Below are 23,253 nucleotides of genomic sequence, written 5' to 3'. Positions count from 1 at the left end.
ACCAACCTCCTCCTCCTCTTCTTCCTCCTCGTTTCAAGCTGCTACCCAGCGGACATGATCTTTTAGTGCAAACGCAACATTTCAATCTTTGGTGTTGTTTTTCCAGTCCCGCCTGATGAATCGTGTTAATAGTGTAAACCGCAAGACAAGATCAGTACTTTTATAAAAGAATCAATAACGGCAGGAAATGTAGAAACATTGTACTATTTAGCTTTTGGCCCATTAGAAGTAATGGAAAAAGGATTGATCAGGCCTAGCCGTTGACTTCTTCTGCTTCGTCTTCATTGTCTCAAAGTTGTAGGTCATCTAACTTGTCAACATCTTTGTCTTCATTAGGGTTAGTCATTTTCCTAGTGATTTTTTTTTGAAGTTTTTCTCTCCCGTTTTTAGTGTGGAGCTCAATCCCAAGACTGGACCAAGACTTACCCAAAACCACATATAACTGAGATTGGATAAAGCCCAAGACAGAGACACTGATGAAATGGATGCAATGGAAAAACTGCGACTCCGTGTCGGGTTTTTAATTTTTCCAATACAATTGGACGGTACTTTCTTGAACCACAAAAACATAGTGCTATTGCCATTTAAGACTTCTTGAATGAACTCACAACACTGTAGCCATGGTTATCCTAAAATAGTCTGTCTTAAAATATTTTTTACCAAAAATCCACTTCACAGATTTTGCTATGTACGGCAACCTCAGAGTGACAAATGTCATTTAATTTATGCAATCACGTTACATATATATTAAGCAATGCTTCTTCATTAGTGGCTTAATTGACACTCTTACATGATAAATACAACAATGGGTTCAGTAATTGGTAAAAACACAAAGCTGATGTGTGTATACAATGAAAAACACCTATTTTAATGTTAAAATCACGTTACGTATATATTAAGCAATGCTTATTCATAAGTGTTTTAATTGACACTCTTACATGATAAATACAACAATGGATTCAGTAATGTGTAAAACACAAAACTAATGTGTATAAAAACAATGAAAAACACCTATTTAAAAGTTAAAAAAGTGCATGTGCATGTTTTGAGTGTATATGTGTTAGCCTATGCAGTTTCCCCTTTAATTTTAAATAATTTTTAAGAACATTTCATATTAAAAGGCTCAAAATATTTTTTTCCAAAGCTTTGAACAATTTTGAGGTCAACAATGTCTCTAAACAATTCAGCAACAATCAAAATATTCATTAGTTAATCCATTTGATGTCGATGAATATTGGCAGCCGTAGTTGACAGACATGACGACCCCATTTTCCTGCCGTTGTCTTTTTTAGATTCAACTTCTTTTGTCATGCATGTCATCTTCTCCATCTTTATCATAGTAAGACTATGCTGCACCTTTGTCTTCTGCTTCCTCATCTTCTGCCTTATTGTTTTCTTTTTTATTTCCTCATCAATGCCGTCTACTTTGTACTCATCCTCTCCTGCTATTTCTTCTTGTCAATGGTCTTCCACATCTACCTTATCATTGTCATCTTGACTGTCCTGTTACGGTTGACCATTTTCTTCTTTGTTGCTAGTTCTAGTTCAACGATTTTTTTTCTGCCTTCCCTTCCATAATGTATATTTTTTTCAATCTTACCCTGATCTCAAGCATTCTTAGCATTCCAATTTTGATTCTACAAATCTACACAAACAGAAGCAACTCCCATTGGCGCAATTTAGTAAAGAAATGTGCAGATATTTATCATATTTTTAAGAGTATTGAAGCAATTTGTGAGTACTGTACTTTATTAAGTTTACACACTGTGCTTCTTTTTCTGTGCAGCATGCCAGTCTCCCACTTTTCACATATAAAGCGGAATTAAACACCTCGCCTCGGAAAAACAATTTACTTCTCCTGACCTTGCTGTTCTCTCGAGCTGTCTTCACACTCCGTCTTGCCCCCGTACACACACACGCTCGCAAACTCACAAGGTCCCTCACCGACAATTTCACCAGCAGCAGTAGGAGAAGCGTGCGGCGGGATTAATTTCTCCTGGGCTTTGGATGCGGGTGCAAGAAAATAAAAGGGAAGGCAACCTGTGGGGAAGCGGGCCATGTGTCACCTCGCCTGATTTCCGCTTTTCTCTCCTCTTTGCATCCTCCTTTCATAAAAAGTTTGAGGTCGCCATACTTATTTGCTCAGTTGTGTACTTCCTAGGTAATTATGTGTCGAAGTTTTTGTTCCAATGGGCTCTGAGGACCTGATTGTCATTTTGGATTAATAGCTTGACTGTAATATTTTTTTATTAAAACCTTATAACCTTTATAACTAATCTGTTTACCAGGGAGGCAACAGTTATTGCAACCTGATGCGCTTCACTTTGCTGGTTTTCGGAAGATTTTCAATCAGATTTTGGATCTTGTATATTAGGCTTGTGAATATTTGTCATGAAGTCGATTCGATATTGACTCTTTCACGCACGAATTCTGAATGATTTTGGAGGTATTTTTATTTCTGTATAGTCATGTTTGATGATGATTAAGAGGAGATGATGGGAATTTATGATTTTATATGCTGACAAGTGACAAGTGTAAACAAAAATAATTATGATTCACTGCTATATGGATTGAACATCAAGTAAAGTCGCAAAATAGAGAACTAGTCAAATAGATAATAGTAAAACGAGGAACTGATGGGTGCGTTTTGGATGAAATGAGCATAAATCAAAAAAAAAAAAGAAATGAGCATAAATCAAAAAAAGAAAAAAACAGAAAATGGCGGTGTTATATATATCTGAAGGTTACAAGCATTTCACCCTTGAACAAAATATTTGTTGCGTTATGTCTGACTGTATGACTGAGATTTTTTTTAGATAAATCAACAAAGAAATGCCACTAAAGGTGACTTTTGGGAGCTTGTGTAACATTTTGTCACAGCCCAACTCTGACAGTGAGGTAATCAGGGATTAACTCAGATTCCTCTTAATGTTTGCATTTCATAGTTATTCTACATTAAAATCACTTTGTCATTGAGTTTTTGTATTTTTTTCACAAAAGAAACTAACTGTTCCACTTACCGCTGTGCGATATGGGTAAAAATCTTTCACAATATGGGTCATTGTATTTTTATTTATCTAGTGAAAAATTGTACAACAATTAAGACAGATTTTCCACCACTCAGTTTATTTTTGAATGGACATTAAACTGACTAGCCACAAATGTTAAAAGTATCAAGTCGTGCTGCAATCTAAAAATATCCAGTATAAACAGAAGCAGCACAGTAGAATGCATATTTGTAGTTGTATACTAATACCGTATTGGCCCGAATATAAGACGGCTCTGATTATAAGACGACTCCCTCTTTTTCAAGACTTAAGTTTGAAAAAAGACTTTTTGAACACCAAGTTAATTTTTATACAGAAAATAATTACAGTACATCTGAAACAAATGATTATAACAGTATATTTGAGAGAAAAAGCATGTTATTTTGCCTCATTCACATCTTAATATCTGAACATTTAAATATGTAAACTAAAGTGCAATCACATTCGTAAATGAATGGCTTCTGGTTTTTGAAATGTAAATAAACCAATCTATTGGCGCCCCTGTGTTTGGCTGGCCGTCTCACTCTGCTCGATTTATTGTTATTTACCCTGTATTTGCTATTTGTCATACGGACAGTGTCACCGCTTCATGTGTACGATCGCCTGACGCTTTTTAATATCCGTGACACGTTGGAAAAGTTGCCGTTCAATGGCTATAATCACTCAAAGTCACCGCCGCCTTTTCTGGCGTTTTTACCACCACATTTACGGCGCCTTCCTTGTTGGTTGCCACGTACCTACCGCCGCCGGAGGCGTGGAAAGCGTGGAGGAATTGCTGTCAAATTGAAAGCCTACCTGGCGTCCTATCGCTGCGATCGCCATCATCTACCGGCTAGACCCCCGACTGTCTTCAAGGGATATGATCTACGGAATTCCTTGGAGTTCCGTTATCGGTGGCTTCAACCGACTCAACGGGACTTCGGGACGCTACTTCCGCGTTGTCGGCCGGTGAGGCTCTCTCTGCGGGGCTCTGTGCCGGGGAACCTTCGCCCGCTCCGCGGCCCCACCCCCCCGGCTGAGCGATCCCTGGTTCACTCAGCGCTGATTAACACAAGGTCCCTTACGAATAAGACGTTTATCTTGAATGACTTTTTTTCGGAACATCATTTGGATTTCCTTTTTCTAACGGAGACCTGGTTGAAACCAGGTGAATACAGCGCCTTTTCGGAGCTCCTCCCATCCGGCTGCTGTTTTTTCAACACCCCGCGAGCGACTGGCCGTGGTGGCGGCCTGGCTGTTGTATTCAAGGACAATTTTAGATGCAGGCCAATAACTGCTCATAATTATTCAAGTTTTGAACTGCAGTTATTCTCTATCGGGCTTTCTCCCCCATTGCTTTGTGCCACAATATATCGCCCCCCTGGTTCTAACAAGGATTTTATCCCGGAGTTTTCTGAGTTTTTATCAGATTTTATTCCAAATTTTGGCAGGGTTTTAATTTGCGGGGATTTTAATATCCATGTCTGCTGCTCTGCTAATCAGCTGGCAAATGAGTTTAAAGGACTTCTGGACTCATTTGGCCTCACCCAGTCTGTGAGTGCCCCAACTCATGAGCAAGGTCACACCCTGGATTTGGTGATTTCACTTGGGCTTTCAGTCTCCATCACAGAAATTGTGGATACTGCTATCTCGGACCACCTTCCCATCATTTTCGACTTTTCTGCCCTTTTTTCTGCCGGAAAGCCAATATCTCCAGCCTGCTACCGACGACGCATTACTCCATCCACATCAGGAGAGTTTGTGGCTGCTTTTGGAGACTTACAGCAGCATCCTGGCGCCGCGCTGCCTTCTCCTCTTTGCTCCGACAGTCTTCTCTCCATTTTCCATTCCACTTGCACTGCTGTCTTAGACTCCATTGCCCCTCTACGGCAAAAAAGCTCCAAACCCAAAGCCGCTCCATGGTTTAACGACAATACCCGCCTGCTCAGGCAAAAATGCAGGCGTGCTGAACGCCAGTGGAAAAAGGACAAACTCCATGTTTCTCTGGGATTGCTGAGGGACACCTTAGCTGCCTACCAGGAGGCCATAAAACAGGCCAAGTCTAGTTATTTATCTACCATTATAAATAACAGCTCCAGTCATCCAAGACTCCTTTTTAACACTATTGATTCTGTTTTGAACCCACAACCCACTGTTTTAACTGATGTGTCAGTTGCCAAATGTGAAGAGTTTCTCAACTTCTTTCAAAACAAGGTCTCTTCAGTTAGGCAAAATGTCTGCAACTCTGGTTTCTCATCCGATAACGTACGTCCTTCAGAACTGCTCAATGCCTTTGAGGAATTTGAGCATATTTCATTGTCAACTCTCGCCGAAATAGTTAGTGGCATGAAACCCACTAACTGTCCATTAGACGTAATACCAGCTAGCCTTCTAAAGGAAGTCTTTAGTTGCCTTGGATCAAGTCTGCTGTCCCTCATAAACACCTCTCTCAGTTCCGGTTCTGTCCCAGCTGCCTTCAAACAGGCTGTAGTCAGACCCCTTCTTAAAAAACCCCATCTCGACTCCTCTGTGCTGTCCAATTTTAGACCTGTCTCCCACTTGTCTTTCCTTTCCAAAGTTTTAGAAAAAGTTGTTTTTATTCAATTGCAAACCTTCTTAGAGACGAATTCCACCCTTGACAAGTTCCAATCAGGTTTTAGGTCCAGACACAGCACTGAGTCAGCATTGTTAAAAGTTCATAACGACATTGCTCTTTCTGTGGATAATGGAAACCCGGCTATCCTTGTTTTACTGGACCTCACAGCAGCATTCGATACAGTTGACCATTCAGTCCTTGTATCTCGTTTAGAACATTTCGTAGGTATCCGTGGTAACGCTTTAAAATGGTTTAAATCGTATTTACAACATAGAACATTCTCGGTAATGATTGGGGAATTTTCCTCCTCACAATCTTCTCTGTCTTGCGGGGTACCGCAAGGCTCTATTTTAGGGCCTGTTCTTTTTGCGCTTTATCTCCTACCTTTAGGATCAATTATAAAAAAACATAATATCACTTTTCATTTTTATGCTGATGACCTGCAGCTTTATCTGCCCCTGAGACCTAATCAAAAAAACTGCTCTTGCTAAATTGATGGAGTGCATATCTGATGTGAAGCAGTGGCTTGCACAAAACTTTTTACACCTTAACGAGAGCAAAACTGAATTTATTACTTTTGGCACACCTTCCATGATGAAAGCCCTTGAGCCCAACTCTGGTGCTCCGGCTGACATTTTTAAGACGCACGTTAAAAATCTCGGAGTGATATTCGATAGCAGGCTTAACTTTGAAAAGCAGATTAGTTCTGTTGTAAGAGCAAGTTTTTTCCAGCTCCGTCTCTTAGCCAAAGTGAAGCCTTTTCTTAGTCGCCACGACCTTGAAAAAGCAATTCACGCTTTTATAAGTTCAAGGCTGGACTACTGCAATGCACTTTATGTTGGCCTACCCAAGTCCTCGATTTCTCGGCTGCAACTTGTTCAAAATGCTGCTGCTCGATTTTTAACAGGTACACCTAGACGTGAGCATATTACCCCCGTGCTATCATCACTCCACTGGCTTCCAGTCCATTTTAGAATTGATTTCAAACTTTTACTGTTTGTTTTTAATTCTATTTATGGCCAGGCTCCATCATATCTATCGGAAATTTTAACTTTTCGTAACTCTGGCAGAACTCTTCGCTCGACCGGCCAGCTTGTTTTAGATGTTCCGAGGTCAAAACTTAAACAGTGGGGAGACCGATCCTTTGCGGTTGCTGCCCCCAGGCTGTGGAACAGCCTTCCCTCCGAAATCCGCACCACCACGGATGTAGGTCTTTTTAAGTCTCGGCTAAAAACGCACCTTTTTAGACTCGCCTTTTACAAAGATTAGGATAGCCTGGTTTTATTAGCTTAAGGACTTTTTTTTATGTTTTTCGATTTTATCGGTTTTATTGTTTTACTTGCTGGACTTTTATTGTGATGCGCTCTTTGTTTTACTTTATTTTTTAAATGTCATTGTATAATATTTTCCTGCCTTTTATTTATCTTGAGCCATGTTTTGTTGTAAAGCACTTTGAGGGCCTTTCGGGTTTTTGTAAAGGGCTATATAAATAAATTTGATTTGATTTGATTTGATTTATTGTGATAAAACAACAAAATTGCAATAACTACCTTAACCATCAAAGTGAAGTCTAACTGTAACTGTAGTCTTGAAACAAATCTGAATAAGGAAAAACATTGCAATGAAATAATGTGAACTAGTTAAACTTGAGAGTAGCTGAGCTCGGTCATGACAGAACATCGCTTCAATGATATCTGGCGCCATCTAGCGTTGTGAATGGGTATAACATCTAGACCGCGAATATAAGATGACCCACACTGTTTCAGTCTTATTTCAATGCAAAAAACACTCTCTTATATTCGGGCCAATACGGTAATTGTGACTCGTGAGCAGTGTTGTTAATAACGGTGTTAGAGTATAACGGCTGCCACTGACGGCACTAGATCTCGAATCCATTTGGACTGGGAGGGGCGAACGATAGCTTCCCAGTCCATATGGATTGACTGTCTAGAACCATCAATGGTACTAAAAGAAGAGCATTCACAGCCACTCCTTTCAGTTTAAATGAATTGCATGTCCATCATTATCAGTGGCAGCCAGTGAGTTATATATGAGTCAATAATAAATGAATGTTTCTATTTTCAATTGTTTACTCACGTGAGGTTGTCAGGGGGAGCAAATGGACCTATCGCTAAGCCTCTTGGAAAACTCGGAAAACCTAAGGCTCTGTCAGATTCTCTCAGAGACAGTGACTGAGTGAATGAACGATTCATGGATGATGGCAGGATTTCAAATTTCAAAATTGCCCTACCACAGCTGGCTCTAGACCTGTTTTTCTTTTAATGAAATGTTTTTGTTTGTTTTTTTTTCTTTAAAAATGGGTTTCATCTAGAAGCAGAGAGGGTTGCAGAATCCAGTGGAGCGGTATGTCTATGGTATTAAACTTTACAGAGAAGAGACCATTATTATAATCGAGGCGAAATGCTACCACTAGCAAATTGAAAACAAGAAGCCCCACAGGCCGAAAATCTTGCTAGCTATAACGTTAGCTTCTTAGGCTCGGTTCATACTGCAGTGGCCTGTACTACGAAGCCGATTTTTTGGCTTATCAGGGTAACATTAAGAATAACTTCATCATGTGCATCCTAACTTCCCGGCCAACCGGGACTACGAAAGGTGGATATGTTGAAACCGGGGAATGTTGCCATGGCAACACACGCCACACCTCAAACCTGGTCATCTCAGTATTTAATCTTGCTTAACCCCAGGTTTCTGATTAACCACACTCTATTTAAACAGCACTCCTCCGCAGACGTGTCCTCTTGTCAATGACAGCGTACCTGGATGACCTGTACGACATTGGCGCGCGGCTTGTGACGAGCTCTCTTCGGAGGGCATGAGTATTTAGAGACCGCCAGAATCCGCTGGCATACCCGGATGATGTGCTCAATGAAAGATATAGATTTTCAGCTGAGGGAATTCTTACCTGTGCCAGCTGATAGAGGCAGACGTCGCTAATGTAACCCGCCGAAGTCAGGCCCTCACAATCAAGCAGAATGTGTGCCTGTCCTTGCGCTATATCTGAGTAAGAACACTGTATGCCATGTGATTCAGAAAGTGGTAGGAGTGGGGTATGGAAAGGCTTCAAATTGATTGTTGAAGATGCTATACAGAAACCTGTGTCGGCTTCGCTGAATGTACAGCAAACGAATGAGCTGCTTTGCTCCCATCCGAGAAATATATTCAACGGACTTTTCCAGTGTTATTTTGTTGTGTAAATGCATTTATAATGATCATGAAAATATGTAGGCAATTTAAACATTGAGAAAACTTATGTTTTTTTCTGCCAACTCGAAGAGATTAAAATAAATGTCAAATCCACTGATAGAACAGACACACAAATATAAAAGATATACATGTTTATTGAATATGCATCTTACATTCTTGTTTAACTGTGAGAATTCGTTACAAAAGACAGGCTTTAATTTGGTATCATTATGCACAGGCATCGTCAAAAATGTAATCACACAAAACACAACCATGCATTGTGCCCCCGCATTTCCTTCTTCTCCTGAGTCCTCACAAAGATAACATAAAATTTCGGGGGGTTTTCGGGTTCAGGCCTGCATATCAAGTTAATTGATTGGGCTTGGGCTGGATTTTTTAGGCCTAATTTAACCTCTACTCTAATGATGCTCAAAGGACATACATACTCATACAGTCAGGAGTACTAAACATATACTCATCCTGCTTCATGTGGTGATGCACATACAATAAATTATTTCTTACAGTAACATACCAAATCTTATTTTATTATCCTGACAGCAGGCTTTATTTCTTTTCACGATCTGTTATTCGCTGCCAACAAACCAGTCGCGCTCTAATCGCTAAAGCGGTGTTGGATTTCCCAGTGAGGGTGGATTTAAATTTTTCATAACTCTGCATAATTATCGTGCATTCATCGTCTGTGAAATAAGGTGCCTGTGCCTTCGTCAAAAGTTGTGTTTGACTCTGGTATCCGCCCTCTTTTACGTGAACGCGCAGTAACGCCGATTGGGTTAACACAGGTTCAACAAATCAACCTTATAATCAGTGTCGTTGCACTGATTGACCCCAAACTAGGTAACCAGGTTTTGTCAACCTCGGTTTTCCGTTGGTACCCTGGGTTACTTCTGGGGAGGTTGAACTCCGTTTGTAGTACAGGCCACAGTTCTTAATGCATAATTCTGATTTTTTGTCACATCTGTTTTTTTTTTTTTTTTTTTTTGCGTGTCCGTTCAGACTGCCTTTGTCCATTGAGCCCGTTCAAGTATCACGCATGTGCACTAATTCGCAGTCCAAGACGCGCTGAGAAACTCACCCGCATGCGCGGGAGCATCAAAACAAATGACTACACATGACGCACACACACACACATACAGACAGTTTGCCCCAACTCCTGGCCGTGTATACAATCTTGAAATTAGGGCTGCAGCTATCGATTTTTTTAGTAGTCAATTAATCGATGAACTAGTTAGTTCGAATAATCGAGTAATCGGATAAGAAACATGAAAAATCAAAATACCTGAGCTGAGCCACAAACAGTATAAAAAAATAAAATAAATAAGGATCTATGTACAACAAAAGAAAAATTGGCTAACTTTCATAGCAAAATTCCGCTAGCTTAAATGCTATAAAATGCTGACTTTTTTTTACAATGCTCCTAACAAATGGTTCAGACACATATTCCCACAAAAAAAAAACGACTAAATATAACTATAAACTAAATTAAGAATTAAAAACATTAAAAACAAGAGCTCAAACAAAAATTTACCTTACGTTGGTCTGAACAGGGAGCAGTTGGATTAAACCATGTGAAATGAGGCAGACCAGAGTGTAAGTGTATCCACCCTAATTAATAAAACGAAATGCAAACACTTTCAAAATAAACCATTACAACGCCACTTCAATTAAACTAATGCTCGAAGCAACAAAATTTAATTAGAATTTTTTTTTTCTAATCGATTAATCGTTGCAGCACTACTTGAAATATTGCTCATTTGGGGCAGAGAGAAAACTGAACAGTCTCATGCTTATCCTCAACCCATATTATTTTTTTATGACTGTTGTCAAGCCAGCTCCTTCCTCAAAAGCCGCGTTCAAGCAAGGAGCTAACGTTATTGCACAGCTGCACCGCTACCCTAGCGCCCTGTCTCTCTCGCTCTTTTCTGACATAATTGCTGCATGAATTCTGATTTGGGAGACTTGACAGTTCAGACACCACATTCTGGAAAAATGTTGGCCAGATCGGATTTAAACCCCATACAGTGGAGCAAATACTGTAACTATTTAGTCAACCACTAAATGTGCAAGTTCTCCCACTTGAAAATATTGGAGAGGCCTGTAATTTAGGGTGACCGAACGTCCTCTTTTGCCCGGACAAGTCCTACTTTTACGTAGTATCCTCGTCGTCCGGGCGGGTTTTATGAATTCATAAAAATGTGCGGTTTTTATGATTTTTCACGGGACCAATTTGAAGAGAATCCCTCCGGCCGCTGAGTGGCAGCAGTTGACATGGCTCTTACTAGAAGGGAGCGAAGGAGTAGTTCTTCTTGTTTTTGTTGGCAGTTTACCCCTATCATGAGGCATTACTGCCATCTACTGGGTTGACAATTTGGCCACAATGCCTGCCCAGTTGTTAAGTTTTTAATGATAAATACGTAAATAATGGCAGGGTTAGGGTTTACCTCTATCGGAGCTTTGACTGTAAAATCCCATTTGGTGTCGCATTGTTGCGCTGCTGATGATTGTAAACTTTTCCGGCAAAGTTTGATTTTTGCCTCAGCTAGCTATTATGCCTAGCTAAACCATGCTAGGCATAATGGGAAACGTAGTTTTGAACTGCTACGTTTGGAAACATGCTGGTTGAATAGTTTGTCAGTTTACCTCGGTTATTGTTTGTGTGCAATCTAAAACATTGAAAGAGAATATCAATTGAATGGGAATAACAATTTGTCAAGGACAATTGCCGTGATAGTAATTTATAAAAATGTTTAGTTGGCACATAGCCTACTGTGTGTATGTGTATTGACTGGACTACATTTCCATGGGTCTGCATTATATACTGTATAAATATTATATTTTAGTCATTATTATTTATTTTTTTATTTTCAAACTGCATTTTCCCTTCCAGAGTGAGGGGGCAAACTTTAAATATATTAAAGTGATGTAGACATCTTTGAGTGAACTTCGAGTAAAATTCAAGTATCTTGAGGCCGGGCTGAGTGTCCTCTTTTTTGGAAATCAAAATATGGTCACCAAACTGTAATTGTCAGCATGGGTAAACCTCAACCATGAGAGACAAAATGTGAAAAAACCCCCAGAAAATTACATTATTTGATTTTAAAGAATTTATTTGCAAATCATGGTGGAAAATAAGTATTTGGTCAATACCAAAAGTTCATCTCAATACTTGGTGATGTACTCTTTGTTGGCAATAACGGAGGCCAAACATTTTCTGTAACTCTTCACAAGCTTTTCACACACTGTTGCTGGTATTTTGGCCCATTCCTCCATGCAGATCTCCTCGAGAGTCGTGATGTTTTGGGGCTGTCGTTGGGCAACACGGACTTTCAACTCCCTCCACAGATTTTCTATGGAATTGAGATCTGGAGACTGGCTAGGCCACTCCAGGACCTTGAAATGCTTCTTACAAAGCCACTCCTTTGTTGCCCTGGCTGTGTGTTTGGGATCATTGTCATGCTGAAAGACCGAGTTACGTCTCATCTTCAATGCCCTTGCTGATGGAAGGAGATTTTCACTCAAAATCTCTCGATACATGCCCCATTCATTCTTTCCTTTACACAGATCAGTCGTCCTGGTCCTGTTGCAGAAAAAACAGCCCCACAGCATGATGTTTCCATCCCCATGCTTCACAGTGGGTATGGTGTTCTTCGGATGCAATTCAGTATTCTTTCTCCTCCGAACACGAGAACCTGTGTTTCTACCAAAAAGTTCTATTTTGGTTTCATCTGACCATAACACATTCTCCCGGTCCTCTTCTGGATCATCCAAATGCTCTCTAGCGAACCGCATACGGGCCTGGACGTGCACTGGCTTCAGCATGGGGACACGTCTGGCAGTGCATGATTTTAGTCCCTGGCTGCGCATTGTGTTAGTGATAGTAGCCGTTGTTACTGTGGTCCCAGCTCTCTGTAGGTCATTCACTAGGTCCCCCCGTGTGGTTCTGGGATTTTTGCTCACTGTTCTTGGTATCATTTTGACGCCACGGGGTGAGATCTTGCATGGAGCCCCAGATCGAGGGAGATTATCACTGGTCTTGTATGTCTTCCATTTTCCAATAATTGCTCCCACAGTTGATATCTTTACACCAAGCGTTTTACCTATTGCAGATTCAGTCTTCCCAGCCTGGTGCAGGTCTACAATTTTGTCTCTTACCAAACACAGACACTCGAAGACGAAGGACGCATTTGTGCGTCCTATATGGTATACTGGGGCGGGTTTCAATAAGCTTCGGCTTCTCCCGTCTGCCCTTTTCTTTTCGGGTTGAATTTATTGTAAACACATATAAATGCTGTATGTTTGTTCGGATTTGTCATGCCTGAAGGGAAAATAAATGAAAATAAATAAAATAAATAAATAAATAAATAGACCTGTTCCTAAAGTGAATATTTTGGCAAGCAGATGGCACCCAATTATCGCACGATGATGGGATTCCATATCCCATTGCAGTGTCAATCGGCCTCAAGCTATCCCTAGCTCTACTCAGTATTTAACTCATGGATCTATTTATTTCTATCTATTTCTTTATCGTGTTTTATATCATTTTCGCAAAACATATTATCATATTGTAAAGCCGCTTTAGGTACTTGAGGTGACACAAAAGTGAAAAACATAAAATGATTATGAGTTTTACAACATAACTTGTTTTCTTCAATTGCTGGTCCAAAATATGTTTATTGGCTGAAGTCAACCTATAGTTGACATGGAATAAGGCAGAAACAAACTTTTTTTTTTTCTCCGATGAAAGAGTAACACTTTGTTTAGCATTCTTCGTGTTTACGCAGTCATAAAACATAATACATGGTGAGCCTTGAAATCAGTCCAAATACTCAGAATAGGTTGGTTGTCTTCTTAGAATGGCTGACAATGAAAGAGTTAAAACCCATTTCATGATGCTATAAGGGTGTCGCTGTTTGAGAATGTGATTTAAATGTGGCCTTACATCTCAATCCCGAAATGCCTCATTCCTGTTTTGGTCATCTGATTAGCGTTTGGATGCAGGTGGACTTCTTTACTTTCTCCAAGCCTTCCTGCACTGTGCACATATAATCCTCCTTCTGTTCACAGGTGAAACCTCCTCCCCTAGGCGTTAATTCATTTACAAATATTCAATAATTCATGTCAGCGGCCCTGCCCCGGGCATCCTGCCGCTGGCGGGTGTGCCTGCACGGACGTCTTTTGCACTCACTAATTGCATACTCTCTCACACTGAGGAGATGGTGTACTTTTGAAGCAGATTTAGGGGAACAAAAGTTGGATACTTCCCATTTTACTTAATTGGAATTCACATGTATTAACTAAGAATTTGTAAAATGGCAAATAAGTCTCTGACACAGGGGAAATTTTAAGGAAATCTGAATTGGCCTTTTTACGGTGTTGCAGATTGAGTCAAGCTGCCTTGGTTTAATGACCACATATTGAAGATCTTGGTCATGTGTTGGACTGGACTTTTAAAAGACTCACTTCTCTGTCAGTCTTGGTCCGGTCTCGTTCTTGATTCAATTTTGGTCCCTGTCTTGATTCCAAAATTTATTCAGTGTTGTCTCAGTTTTGGTCCTGTTTCGTACTAGGTATTTTGTTGGTCTTGTCTTGTTCCGGTCTTGGGTTTTGTCAGGTCAGGTCTCAGTCATGATACTGTTTAATTTGTTGTGGTATTGTAGTCTTTCTCTAAACTCCCAAAAAAACTCAGTTTGTCTTTCGCAATAGTCAGTCTTTGTGTTTTACCAATAATGGTTTTCAGCCTTGGTCTTGACCCTTAAAAGACTGAGTCTTTTGTTGATCTTGGTCTTTTTTTAGGTCTAGGTCTTTTGCAAGTTTTGGTCTTAGTCTTTGCTCCAAATCACTCTAGATCAATGTTCCCTCTAATTTTTCATGTGTCTGAGCAGCAGGGGTGAAAGTGGTTAGAATTTCTTGCCGGAACTCCCCGACGTGAAGGTCACCACGGAGCCAGAAATTGTATTTATTTATTTATTTTGGGGTAAAACTACTGAAATGCAAAGAAAACTCTTTTTGGTCAGTTATTTCTCTAACACATACAAAAACTGATTTTCATTCAAAATTGTATTTTTTTCAATGATTTGCAAAATAAAAAAAATAGCTATAACCCCAGCCTCCATCTCCTAATTTTTATTTTCCCTCATTTCCTCACCTACTAAATGCCAAATCTCAATTTTAACTACTTAAGAACATAAGATGTATATTAAAATTGAAGATAATGTAAACATTTACTTTTTGTTGTTTTTTTAATAATAAAGGTATAAGTAACATACATTCAGAAAAACAAGTACAAATGACTTGTATTATGCAGGATGAAATGGAATATATTTTGAGAGATCTCGCAAAAATTGACTTTTTTAAATCAAAAGGAAATGAATAAGTAGCTGAACATAAATGAACAAATATACTGGTAAGTCCAAAGTGCACATTGACAGCTAAGATGTTCTGAAGCTCCCCATCAGAGCAAATAAAACTAAATATGATGAATAAGCCACCTTAACTCTTTCCTTGCTCTTGAAGATTTGATCCATTTTCTGTAGCATTGCCCTTTTTTTTTTTTTTTTTTTTTTTTCCTGTTTCAGAAAACATGCACATTTGAACCAATCAGAGCTAACTATCTCTGGTGATCACATTTCATTATGTCAGCCAATTGAATGGATAAATGAGTGCAGGCGTTTTGCTTTGCTGCGTGCATTTGCACATTAACGTGACTCGTCATGGTCAAACTCAGATAACTGCAGTAGCTGGGGAAACATCCATGCTGTCCATGGAATAGAATAAATAATAAATATCGGTGGAAACGGATTACTCTACACAAGCACTTTATTATGCTTGCTGTCAACACTTGTGTATGTAAATCTTATTGCTGTAGACAGTTGCCGTCATATTTTTGGAGTCAAAGCACCGTATACCGGAACAACGTTCCGGCCCTGAATCTTATACCAGAACTGCGTTCCAGCCCTGAATCTTATACTGGAACTGCGTTCCTGACCGTTCCCGCCCACTTTCACCCCTGCTGAGCAGACACACAAGCTCCCTGAGCACGCTTAGTATGTGCAAGCGGTGGGTGATTGTGAATGCGCGCAGTTTAGAGGGAGCATTGTTCTAGATTCGGTCTCTGTTCGGTTTTATTCTTGTTTAAGTTTTGTTTCCAGAAGACTCTGTTGGCTACCACTACCACCACAATTTAGTGTTTCAAGATTTAGTTAATTATTTATGTGATATTTTTTTGAACATGTATTTTCTAATGGGTGCACACTTTAGTTAATACGTATTTGTCTGAATGCTTCCTGAATTTTATTTGCTAATTTGAGGTAACGACCACTGCTGTGTAAGATCTGGCACCTACCATTCTGGAGGGGGGATATTTAGGTTGATTTAATTATGACTGTTTGGAGTAAAATTTTGCCTGTTCGTTTAAATGCACATTAGTTAATTATTGTTTGAATATATGCATATTTTCCATCTGTTGTCGTTTTATTAAGTTGACAATGTTCGGTTAATTTGTCATACCTCCTTCAGGTGGGCGTTAGTCGAGTCTGCCCTGATTTAAACGGCCACAGAGATGTGTCTGGAGGTCAGTTTAGTTGAAGCCTTTTGTTATGTTGGCCTCTTTTATGTTGGGCCCAAGATATTTTGTTAAACTGTTTCTTTTGTGACTTATATTAAATTAGATTTTCACCTAAGTTGAAGCACCAGTGTCCATGTGTATGTTGGTCCATTACACTCAGTTTTGCTTTGATCTATGTTTTATCTTGGTATTTAGTTTGTCTTGGACTGGATTCCCAAAAGACTCTAGGGCTGCAGCTATCGAATATCTTAGTAGTCGATTAATCGATGGACTAATTAGTTCAAATAATCGAGTAATCGGATAAGAAACATAAGCTACCTCAGGGGTTTTCAACCCAGTCCTCAAGGCACACTGTGGGTCCTGGTTTTTGTTCCAGCCGATCCAGCAGAGACAGTTGAACCAATGAGGCTTCTGCTAAAACAAGCCACACCTGACTGCAATCAACTGATTGCACTTGTAAAACACCAGATTGGGGAAAAAGTGTTGTCATCTTGTTTGGTAAGAATGAAATCCTGCACCCACAGTGTGCCTTAGTGGAATAGGTTGGGGACCCCTGAGCTACCTGATCTTAGCCTCGAGCGGTATAAATTTTTTTTTTTGTGGCTTTTGGCTTTTCTTTGGCTTCTTTGGGTAACTTACGTAGAAAACGTCCGCTAGCTTGAATGCTATAAAATGCTAATTTTTTTTTTTTTTTTAACAATGCTCTTAACAAATGGTTCAGACACATATTGCCCCCAAAAATGGCTAAATATACCTATAAACTAAATTGTGAATGCATTGAAAAACATTAGCTCAAACAAAAACTTAGCTTACGTTGGTCTTAATGGGGAGCAGTTGGATTCAGCCATGTGAAAAGAGGCAGACCAGAGGGCAGTGTATCCACCCTAATCAATAAAACTAAATGCAAACACTTTCAAAATAAACCAGAACAACGCCACTTTAATTAAACGAATACTCGAAGCGACAGAATTTAATTTATTTCCTGATCGAATACTCGAGTTAATGGAATAATTGTTGCAGCACTAAAAGACTCCAGTCTTTTTTTTGTAGTTTTTAAATTTTGGCTTCAGGTTTTGTTTTGAATCCCAAAAGACGTGTCATTTTCTTGGTCTTTATTCCAATATTGTTCTTTTTCTTTTGTTGGTCCTTGCATTGTTTCAGTCTGGGTTTTTGTCAGGTTTGGGCTTGGTCTATAGTTCCAAAAGACTCACTCTAACCTTGGCCTCAATTTCAGTTCTGGTCTCATTATCGGTCTCCGATAAGACTCAGTCTTGATCAAAGTTGATCTTGTTTTAGTCTTAGTACTTTGTTGGTCTTGGTCTGTTTTTTTTTTTTTTTTTTGTTAGCTTTGGTTTCTCTCTTAGTATTGGTCTCGACTCCCAAAAAACTCGATCATGTCTCGGTCTTGTGGTCTTCAACTCTCTTGCCAGGCAACATTGTTCACCACTCAGAAATGCCATCATCCTCCACAGGTGCACTCCTATTACTTCAAAAGCCATGAGATAAGCTCCCCATTGGCCTACAGGTGACTCAATATTGAATTCGGGACGGGAATATTATGACGCGTCAGGTAATCGATATTTTTGCCCACTCGTTGTTATCTTTCTGCTGTGTTGGTCATCTCAGGAACACCAGACTATAAAAGCAGCAAGCAAAAATGATAAGCAGTGTTTTGCAGGAGAGCTGGGGGTGCTTCATTAAAGCGACGACACACCAAGGGGAGAGGGTAAAGTCAGATGGAGAGTGAAGTAATTAAGAGCTGAAAATCACACCAAGGGAGTTTCATTACGGAGAAAAGAAGACGCAGGGCCAGTGTGTAATTTTCTACATCAAAATGGACCTGCGGGAAAATCTCATTGGCAGTCTCTGAATAATTTTGACTCACGGCCCTTATGAAAACAATGAAAGTGATAGGGAATTCGAACGAGCTTCATTCGCATACCGACAGCCACTATCTCACAACACGAGAAAGCGAAATTTATTTCGTCTTTTAATCACTTGGCACTCGTATTCGAGGGCATTCGTGGCTTGAACTTTGCAACACGACGCTTAATTTAAGAGCTGCGATGACATTATCTTAATAACGAGCTGTGGTATAAACAAAAACCCAAGTTGTAAATGTGTTAACTGCGGCTCTAGCGGCAGAGCGGGAATGTTGTGTGCGAGTTGGGTGGAGTAGAGGGGAGGGGGGGTTAGAACAGCCTGCCTTGTGCCAGAAATCAATGGAGGAAATATAGAAGCAATTATTTTGTGTCCAACACTCGCTGACAAAGTGGCAGCAAAGTGAGCCAAGGCGAAAACGAAGAATCAAGCCAGCCAAAAGCGCTGGGTATGGATCTGGTAGGTCATACGAGATCCTGTGAGAAAGCTTAGATCAATCACAACTCCCCCACCCCCCCAACCCCCCGCTTTATCATCACGCGACTTAAGCTGATGAATTTCGTGCAGTTTGTGAGCGATAATGTAACAAGAAAGGTCATGTAATAGAGTCCAACATGTCCAATGCATTTGAACTGAGAGGGTTCACAGCGATTATTCGCTGCCAGCCTTGTGTTGTAATTTTTCCAAGTGTTAAGTCTTTTATTCCCTAATGTTGTATTTAAGAAAATTTTATGGGTCATTCTAGAATCGTGGGGCGTATTTGACATGATATCTAATATTTACAATATTTGGCATAATCAGAGTAACGGGGCTGCAAATCTGTACTAATGTTAACTTTTTCTCAGAAGTAGAGGCTAGCTATTTTGCTAGCCGTTATTGCTGATCAAAAGGACAAACTTGCTTATCTAAATAAGTGAAGAAAAAATAAGAATAATAATTATCTTATCCTGATCATATGCAAAATCATAGTACCAGGGTTGAAAATCTGCACTAATGTTATTTTCTGAGGAGTAGAACCTAGCTGCTTAGTTAGCTGTTACTGCTAATGAAGTGGATTAACCTTCTTATGTAAATAAGTCAAGATAAAAAGCTCTTATTTTGATTTTGTGCATAAGAGGATACATGAAGTAGAGTGAGATATACTTTCAAGCATTCTTTTTTCTCAGGACAGGTAAACTTAGAAACTGCATGTCTTGTATTTGGATTGTGTATCATTTAAAATTTGTTTAAAAAATGTCTTTCAATAGTATAATTTAAGATAAGAGGACTGCCATTGACGGCGCTAGACGTCCAATTCATTTTGACTAGAAGGCGGCGAATGAACGAATGTTCCAGGCATAAGTTAAATATTTGACCTCTCTTGATTGGAATTTTCTCATTGATCCCTCATCTTCACCATAACTGAGTCCCAGAACTCTATTAGTCTCACTCCCCGTTACTGTCGGCAATCTGTCGATAAATGCCTCGCGGCTGCTTGATGTTGACGAAAACGTGGGAAAAAGACTGTAGCGGCACATAAAGTCTGCATTCAGTGAAGGAGTGATGGGAACAGGAAAGAACTTGACAGAAGTGGCTCCTTTCCCGCTTTAATGATTTGACAGAGGGCACTACTGGATTATAATGTGGCATATGTTGCCAAACCCAGAGGGCCTCTGGGCAGTAGTAGGAGTGAAGGGTCGGTTACGTGAAGCGGCACATTTTGCGGAGGCCGTCCTCCCCCCTGAAGACCGTGTTCTGCAATTGTGACAGGACGTCAGTGGTCATGTTTGAGGCAAGTGGGAGGAGTAGAACACGTCGGGCTGAAATGAAAGGGTTCTGGCTCACTGCTAATGAACTGTGATAGGTGATGGGAGCTGTCAACTCGAAGAGAACAGGCGGTATTCATCATTCAAAGAAGAAAGAATCAGGTTGTGGGTAGAGGTTGGATATGCGATTCACTATTGACCAATTAAATCACCAAAAGATTATCTTTAGATATTATTCTGTGGTGTGTGATTAGTGATGCACGATAATACATTTTCCAACCAATACTGAGAATTTCCTCTCCCTTCCAGCTGATAACCAATAATGTAAAGCCGATAATTCTATTAAAAGACGTATGTAAAATTCTAAAGTATACACAACACCAAATGTTACTGTGCAAAAATATAATTTAGTAGTATTTTTTTTCCATATCAAATGCGAACAAGTAGTGAATTCCCACATCTAAACAATGACAGATTGTCTGACATTGTGCAATGGTAAGCTTTTGGTATAAATTAGAGAGTAAATACCTAAATTGCACAAAAAATGCCTTTAAAAGTAAGACATTCCTAACATTTATAAAATTACTACTCTGCAAAAAACACCTCCTTAAAACTAGTTAAATTCTCTTGTTTTCAGTGTAACTCTATTGAAAATCTGCCAGATTTCTTGAACTAAGAAAAATAGCTAGCTGAAAACAAGCTTAACAGCCTTATTTCAAACTATAAATGATTATATTTAATCTAAAAAAACTTTTTTGTTCAGAAATGTTCTTTAATCAAGAATAAATGTGGTTCAAAACATTATTTGACAGCATTTTTTTTTCTTGATTTAGGTGAAAAACTACCAATTTTTAGATGTATGAACAAATAGTAATATTTCCTTCAGGTAAGTGGATTAATCTGAATCATTCATCTGTTAACTAGTCTTCAACACTCAAAACAAGATGGGGAATATCATTTGACTGGATTTAAGAAAAATAATCTGATTAAGACATCTTAAATTTGTAATGTACTAAATGCATTAATTGCCTCTGCTGTGTGTGACCTAGGCAGTTCTTGTGAGTGGAGTGGGGTTTGGTGCATGTTGAAATGATCGTCTAACTGTGCCGTCATGCAAAGCATGCTAACTTGACTGACATCACTTGTCCAAATGTCTGCGGTGAAACCGATGTGATCAGCATGTTTTTCACAAAGAATGGTGGTCGTAAAAGGCAGGTAAGCATGCATCCGAAAAGTAGTGTGGCTCGGTATCTGGTAGCGAGGCTCCAGATGCTGTAAAAGCATGTCCTCCACGATGGTAAACGGCTGGTCACCGAAGGCTATACATTAGAGATGTCCGATCACGTCATTTTCAAAGTATTGGGATCGGCAAAAAATATCGGCCATGCCTTTTTTTTTTTTTTTAATTAAATCATTTTCAAATTGTATTTAACATTACAGACATAATATGTTACACTCATCCAGAGTGTTTAGTTTAGGCTTAAGGTAGGGTTATCAAATTTATCCCACTAACATCGGTAATTAATTTTAAAAAAAATGTATCACATTAAAATATTTAACGCAATTAATGCATGCGTAGCACAAGCCACTCACGCATTCTCAAGCTCAATCTGTGATGGCGCCGTTTCACCTATATAGAGAGATAAAAGGCAGCGTAAAATGAGTAGAGTGAATTTTGGCAGCCTTTGGAGCCTTTTTTTAATTTACCTAAAGCCTTACTATCCCTCTCCCTATGAATAGAAGTATCATGGGAAGCATTGTGGGGAAGGAAGGTAGCAATTGATCTTTTTCTTAACACCATATGTTATTTCCCAACGCAGAGAAGATATATCAATTGGTAGCACTACGCACAGTCATGGTTCCACTTCCCATCATGCATTGCTACAGTATCATTTACTGAAAGCTCAACAAATACACTAGATGGCAATATTTAGTTACAATATACAAAGTCACAAGTCTTTCTATCCGTGGATCCCTCTCACAGAAAGAATGTTAATAATGTAAATGCCATCTTGAGGATTTATTGTCATAATAAACAAATACAGTACTTATGTACTGTATGTTGAATGTATATATTCGTCCGAGTTATATTCATTTTTTTCTTAATGCATTGCCAAAATGTACAGTATATGATCGGGAAAAATTATCGGGCATGATTGGAATTGAATCGGGAGCAAAAAAAAGCAATCGGATCGGGAAATATCGGGATCGGCAGATACTCAAACTAAAACGATCGGGATCGGATCGGGAGCAAAAAAACATGATCGGAACAACCCTACTATACATTGCATTATTTTTTCATCCATGGCTTTGGCTCTCTGGGAACTTTGGTCAAAACATCTCTGCTTGTGAAAATTATCTCCAATCGTCACAGCGTAGCTTCCCATTTGTTTAAGGCACCACTATTAGCTTTAGCTCTCGCGCTAGTGGTAGTCTCGTATGCGTTTCACAATTCTTTGTGGTGCAGCTTCAAATGGGTCATCAGGTTATTGGTGTTGAATGAGGACGCTTTCTTTCCGGCTTGTGGAACTTCTTTACTGCATGTTTTGCAGATGGCAAGAGCATTATTGGTTTCACAGATGCAAAGGTAAACCCACACTGGTGACGGGCCCGCCATGATATCTACTGCTTCAAGCATGTCGTGTGACGCATCACTCATGTGACAGGGGCTTCAGAGGGAGGAGGGGTTGAGGTGGTGGTGCAGAATTGGAGAAAACCACGTCGATTGCAAACATTTGGAGGCTAAATCAAGCATATAATTATCGAATTGAATTCTCTTTTGAATTTTTTTCCATCTGAATTATCTGTGTGACGTCATAATTGCCATTATTGGCCGATAATCATCAGTAACCGATATAATTGTGCATCTTTATGTGTGATGTAGCAGGGGTGATTATTCCTCCCTGATCTATTAAAAATAAAATTGATGATGCAAAATGTTAACGGTGCTGTGAAATACTACAGCAAGTGTCTTTAAAATTATAGCAGACCATATTATTGTGTTAGAAAGGGCTTAATAATGAAGTGGCAGCCTTTCTCCCAACCAAGGGCTTTGAAATGATAAAGTTGTTTTTCAGTCATTCCCCACAGATATCCAGGAAATTTCCACTCTAGGGATTTTCCACTGTTGTTCATGCCATGCCTAACATACAGTATGGGCTGGAATCAACCTGCCGTTTGACATGACCATAATATAAAACGTAAAATTTTCTAAGG

At 39.5% G+C, this 23,253-nt stretch overlaps 1 protein-coding gene across 3 annotated transcripts in view; it reads left to right on the top strand.

The window, feature by feature from the left end:
- Positions 1-23,253, top strand: part of tafa3a (TAFA chemokine like family member 3a) — a 219,731-nt gene that overhangs the window by 13,420 nt on the left and 183,058 nt on the right. The window lies entirely within an intron of this gene.

The sequence above is a fragment of the Corythoichthys intestinalis genome, chromosome 9 (genome assembly GCF_030265065.1).
Source record: "Corythoichthys intestinalis isolate RoL2023-P3 chromosome 9, ASM3026506v1, whole genome shotgun sequence".
NCBI classification, from domain to species: domain Eukaryota; kingdom Metazoa; phylum Chordata; class Actinopteri; order Syngnathiformes; family Syngnathidae; genus Corythoichthys; species Corythoichthys intestinalis.
This window is presented reverse-complemented; position numbering and strand designations above follow the sequence as displayed.